Here is a 6,000-nt window from a genome sequence, read left to right as displayed (position 1 = left end):
AGGCAGGAAGAGTGCTTGAGCCTCGGAGTTTGAACCAGCCTGGACAATCTAGTGAGGCCTTGTCTCAAAAAAAACAGCAAACACAGACATAAAATAAAATTAACTTCTAAGTGAAGACAAAGCATTCTTCATCATCTAATTGACAGTTTTAAAAAATGGTACATAAGATAACAGTGCATCTTCTAATCAAAGGAGTCTTAGATTCAGTAAACACAGCATATGTGTATGTCAGGACACAGTGTGAAGTACATTTGTTACTATGGGTTGAAGTCTACAAATGTGGGTTGAAGTCAACAAGTGTGAAAGTCCCTGCTCTAGGAACCTTCATTAAAACAAATACATAAAACCAAAACAAAACCAACGAGCAGACAGAACAATTATTTCTTGCTTCCATGCCACCATGCCACCTTCAGTAATCTCTTCATCTCTGCTCCCCTCAGCTGCCTGAAATTGTCTGCAACCCCAAAACCTCTCTCTACTCTTCATCTCCTTTTTTTTTTTTTTTTTTTTTTTTTGAGACGGAGTCCTGTTCTGTCTCCCACAGATCTCAGCTTACTGCAGCCTCTGTCTCTTGGGTTCAAGTGATCCTCCTGCCTCAGCCTCCCAAGTAGCTGGGACTACAGGCATGTGCCACCATACCCAGCTAATTTTTGTATTTTTTTGATGGATCTGGGGTTTCACCGTGCTGGCCAGGCTGGTCTCGAACTCCTAACCTCGGGTGATTCACCCACCTTGGCCTCCCAAAGTGCTGGGATTACAGGTGTGCGCCACTGCGACCAGCCTAACGTGGTTAAATTTAAATGAATAAAATAAGAAGTTCAGTTGGTCAGTTGTATGAGCAATATTTCACGTGCTCAGTAGCAACACATGGCTAGTGGCTATTCTGCTGGACAGCAGAAGTTACAGAACATTCCCATCCTCATGGCACATTCTGCAGGACAGGACAGAACTCCAGAACATTCCTATCCTCACATCACATTCTATAGGACAGGACAGAGCTGTAGAACATTCCTCTACTGCAGTCACATTCTACACAAAGGCACACAACAACATAACAGTCCCCTCCTCACGTCACATTCTACAGGAAGGAGCAGACGTGCAGAACATTCCACAATCACAGCACATCCTACTGGGCTTGCTCTCTCTAGACACTAGTTTGCTGTTGCTCGTGTTTTACAAGCATCTTTTCACATTCTGTAGCATGCCTTTTCATTCTTTTTGTGGTGTCTTTGAGTAAGAGATGTTTTACAATTGGATCCATCTTTTCCCTTTTGGTTAGTGCTTTTTCGTTTCTTTAAAAATTTCTGGCCAGGCGCGGTGGCCCACACCTGTAATCCCAGCACTTTGGGAGACAGAGGTGAGCGGATCACCTGAGGTTGGGAGTTCAAGACCAGCCTGACCAACATGCAGAAGTCCTGTCTTTACTGAAAACACAAAATTAGCCGAGTGTGGTGGCACATGCCTGTAATCCCAGCTACTTGAGAGGCTGAGGCAGGAGAATTGCTTGAATCTGGGAGGCGGAGGTTGCGGTGAGCTGAGATCACACCATTGCACTCCAGCCTGGGCAACAAGAGCAAAACTCCGTCAAAAACAAAAAAAAAAAAACCAAAAAACAAAAACAAACAAAATCCGGGCGCTGTGGCTCACACCTGTAATCTCAGCACTTTGGGAGGCTCAGGCAGGTGGATTGCCTGAGGTCAGGAGGTGGAGACCAGCTTGGCTAATGTAGTGAAACTCCATCTCTACTAAAAATAAAAAAATTAGCTGGGCATGGTGGCAGGCGCCTGTAATCCCAGCTACTAGGGAGGCTGAGACAGGAGAATCACTTGAACCCAGGAGGTGGAGGTTGGAGTGAGCTGAGATCGCGCCATTGCACTCCAGCCTGGGCAACAAGAGTGAAACTCTGTCTCAAGAAAAAAAAAAAAAAAGAAATTTCCTCCTATTTCAAGGTCACAGGGATACCCTTTTAAGTGCCTCATAGTTTTATATGGCCTTCTTCTGTTTTTCTTCCTTTGTTGGCTACTCCTTTCTGACCTCTGAGTTTTAGTGGACTCCACAGCATACGTCTAAGTTCTTATCCCTTCTCTCTCTATCCTGTTATCGTTGGTCATCACATTTATTTGCAAGGCTTCAAATTCCAATTACATGCCAGTGACTCTTGGGGAAGATATTGTGCTTGACTCCAATATTCACTTTTCCCCTAGTATGTCAGGATTGGGGGACCGCCCTCAACTTATGATAAGCCAGTATGACTTATCATACTGGTTCAATGACTGAAGGTCTAATCCAAACTGGAGAGGTTTAAGGGGCTGCGCTTAAGAGTGAAGAACAGGAGCTCACACTCTCCCTAGACATGAGTGAGGACTGGCCCTAGTTGCAGTTGGTAGCCCTCTCACAACCATGGGAAAAGCCAGCCACAGAAGAGGGCACAGGTGGGGTACAGAACAGAGGTAGGCTCATAGTGAGTTGCACATGAGACCCTCCTGAGCCCTCAGACTTTCCATTATGTGAACCAGTAAAACTCCTTACTTAAAAAGGCCACCTGGAGTCAGATTTCGGTCCCTCGTAGCAGAAAGCACTCAAACGGAAACAATTCCCAAATGAGCACAAGCCCAGACTTCTGAGCTCCAGGTATGTCTCCCCAAGTGCCTATCTGCTATCTTCACGTGGTTCTCTGACAAAGCATCTCACACTTAGGAAGTTGAAAACTGAACTCTTGATCCTTTCCCCTGAACCTCCTCTTGATCCGTTTCCCTGAACCTCCTCTTTCTGTAGTTGTGCACCATGATACATGGCAACCCTATCCAAGTTGCTCATAACAGAAAGGTGCGGGTCATCCATAATTCTTTTTTCTCCTCCCTTCCCACATTCAACCCTGATACAACGTCTGGCTAATCCTACCTCTAAAGTGCTCATTGGACCTGTCCATGCTCTCCACTTCCATTGTGATCCACATCACCCTTGTCCCTCCCTTTTATGACGATTGTAACCAGTCTCCTTGCTCTCATTCTTATGTCCTCCAATCTACGTTCCTTACAGTTGCCAGTGATTTAAAAAAATTAGTAATTATTTTATTTTCTATAGCATAGCAGTAAAAAGAATGGGCTGTGCAGCCAGATGGGATAGTTATGTATTGCTGCATCTCATCACTTCTGCCTGCCTGCCTTTTTCCTTCCTTCCTTCCTTCCTTCCTTCCTTCCTTCCTTCCTTCCTTCCTTCCTTCCCTCCATTCCTCCCTCCCTCCCTCCCTCCCTCCCTCCCTCCCTCCCTCCCTCCCTCCCTCCCTCCCTCCCTCCCTCCCTCCTTCCTTCCTTCCTTCCTTCCTTCCTTCCTTCCTTCCTTCCTTCCTTCCTTCCTTCCTTCCTTCCTTCCTTCCTTTTGACAGTCTCACTGTTACCCAGCTTAAGTGCAGTGGTGCAATCTTGGCTCAGTGTGGCCTCAACCTCCCAGGCTTAGGTGATCCTCCCACCTCAGCCTCCCAGGTAGCTGGGACTACAGGTGCATGCCACTACACCCAGCTAATTTTTTTTTTTTTAAATAGAAACAGGGTTTCACCAGGTTGTCCAGGCTGATCTCAAACTAATGGGCTCAAGGGATCTGCCTGCCTCAGCCTCCCAAAGTCCTGGGATTACAGGTGTGAGTCACCTGGTCACCTCATGGCTTCTGTGGTCAGGGATCTGGGCATGCCTGAGCTGGGAGCCTCTGCCTCCAGGCCTGCCACAAGTCTGCAATCAAGGTGTCAGCCAGGGCTTTGGTCTCATCTGAAAGCTGAAGTTGGGCAGGATCTGCATCCAAACTCACTCAAGTGGTTGGTGACAGGATTCACGTCCTTATGAGTTACTGGTTGGAGGCCTCATTGAGTCGATTGCCCCACGGGCTGCTGGTATCCATCATCAGCTGTGCCCTGACGTGTTTGGCACAGATCAGGCTCAGTGAATGTTGAGTTATCCTGATATTAAAGTGGAATTGCGGTTGTAAATCTGCTGTCTCTGTCCTCCTGTCACTGGTGATACCCAGGGATAGGCTGGATCACATCACTGTCCTCTTCAACATCCTGCAATGGCTTCCATGCCATTGAAGATAAAACCAAACTCCCGCTGGTGCCCAAGGCCCTGCCAACTGTCCAACCTTCTCTTACACTGCCTCAGTCCCACTGGGCTTCTTTGAGTGCACCAGTCTCTTTCTCATTTTGGGGTCTGCACGCCATTCAACTCTGCCTGACTAACTCCTACTTATCCTCCAGGTATAAGCTTAATTACTACTTCCTCAGAGAAGCCTTCTTTGAATACTTAATCTAAATTAGATCCCCTGGTATATATTTCCACAACACACTGGATTGTACTTACTATAGTTTGAAATTATATCTTTATGGTGTTTTTGATTAATACCTGTCTCTCAGCCGGGCTCGGTGGCTGACGCCTGTAATCCCAGCACTTTGGGAGGCCGAGGCAGGTGGATCACTTGTGGTCAGGAGTTCAAGACCAGCCTGACCAATATGGTGAAACCCCGTCTCTGCTAAAAACACAAAAATTAGCCGGGCGTGGTGGTGTGCACCTGTAATCCCAGCTACTTGGGAGGCTGAGGCAGGAGAATAGCTTGAATCTGGGAGGCGGAGGTTGCAGTGAGCCGAGATCGCACCATTGCACTATAGCCTGGGTGACAAGAGCAAAATTCCATCTCAAAAAACAAACAAACAAACAAACAAAAGCAAAAACAAAAACCTGCCTCCCTCTCTAAACCATAAACTCAAGTCAGGGACTATATCAGTTTTGCTTTCCACCATATTTCTACCCACGGATACAATGTCCACTCATAGTAGAAGCTCACATTTTTTATATGCAAATTTCTTTTAGGCTAGGTGCAGTGACTCAGGCCTATAATCCCAGCACTTTGGGAGACTGAGGTGGGAGGATTGCTTGAGCCCAGGAGTTTGAGACCAGCCTGGACAATATGGTGAGAGACCTCATTTCTACAAAAATTTAAAAAATTAGCCTAGCATGGTGTGCAAGTCTGTGGTCCCAGCTACTTGGGAGACTGAGGTGGGAGGATCACTTGAGTCTAGGAGGCGAAGGTTGCAATGAGCCGTGTTCACACCACTGTACTCGTCTGGGCAGACAGAGTGAGATTCTGTCTCAAAAAAAGATTAAATAAATATTTCTTTTAGAGATTTCAGTCGATCATAGCTAAGTTAATACATTGTCCTTCAATTGGTCAAATTGGCAAGAAACATTTGTGTTCCTGGCCGGGCACGGCGGCTCATACCTATAATCCCAGCACTTTGGGAGGCTGAGGCAAGTGGATCACCTGAGGTCAGGAGTTTGAGACCAGCCTGGCCAACATGATGAAACCCCGTCTCTTCTAAAAATACAAAAATCAGCCAGGTGTGATTGTACATGCCTGTAATCCCAGCTGCTTGGGAGGCTGAGGCAGGAGTATTGCTTGAACCCGGGAGGCAGAGGTTGCAGTGAGCCAAGATCATGCCACTGCACTCCAGCCTGGGTGACAGAGTGAGACTTCGCTTCCAAAAAAAAAAGTGTGTTCCTTAAATTTCATAATAGAGACTTTCTGTTTAGCACAATGCAGTTTCAGACTCACTTTGCTGCTATGTAGGTGTCAATAATATGAATTTTTGGCCAGGTGCGGTGGCTCATTCCTGTAATCCCAGCACTTTGGGAGGCCGAGGCAGGTGGATTGACTGAGGTTAAGAGTTCGAGACTGGTCTGGCCAACATGGTGAAATCCTGTCTCTATTAAAATTACAAAAAATCAGCCATGTATGGTGGTGCACACCTGTAATCCCAGTTACTCGGGAGGCTGAGGCAGCGGAATTGCTTGAGCCAGGGAGGTGGAGGTTGCATGAGCTGAGATCACGCCACTAGACTCCAGCCTGGGTGACACAGCAAGACTCTGTCTCAAAAAAAAAAAAAAAAAAAAAAAAAAAAGAAGAATTTTTGGTCTGGGCTGGGTAGATAATGAATACCTTTCTAAAATATGTGACTGA

The sequence above is a fragment of the Macaca mulatta genome, chromosome 1, assembly GCF_049350105.2.
Source record: "Macaca mulatta isolate MMU2019108-1 chromosome 1, T2T-MMU8v2.0, whole genome shotgun sequence".
Taxonomy (NCBI): domain Eukaryota; kingdom Metazoa; phylum Chordata; class Mammalia; order Primates; family Cercopithecidae; genus Macaca; species Macaca mulatta.
Note: the sequence above shows the minus strand (reverse complement) of the source record.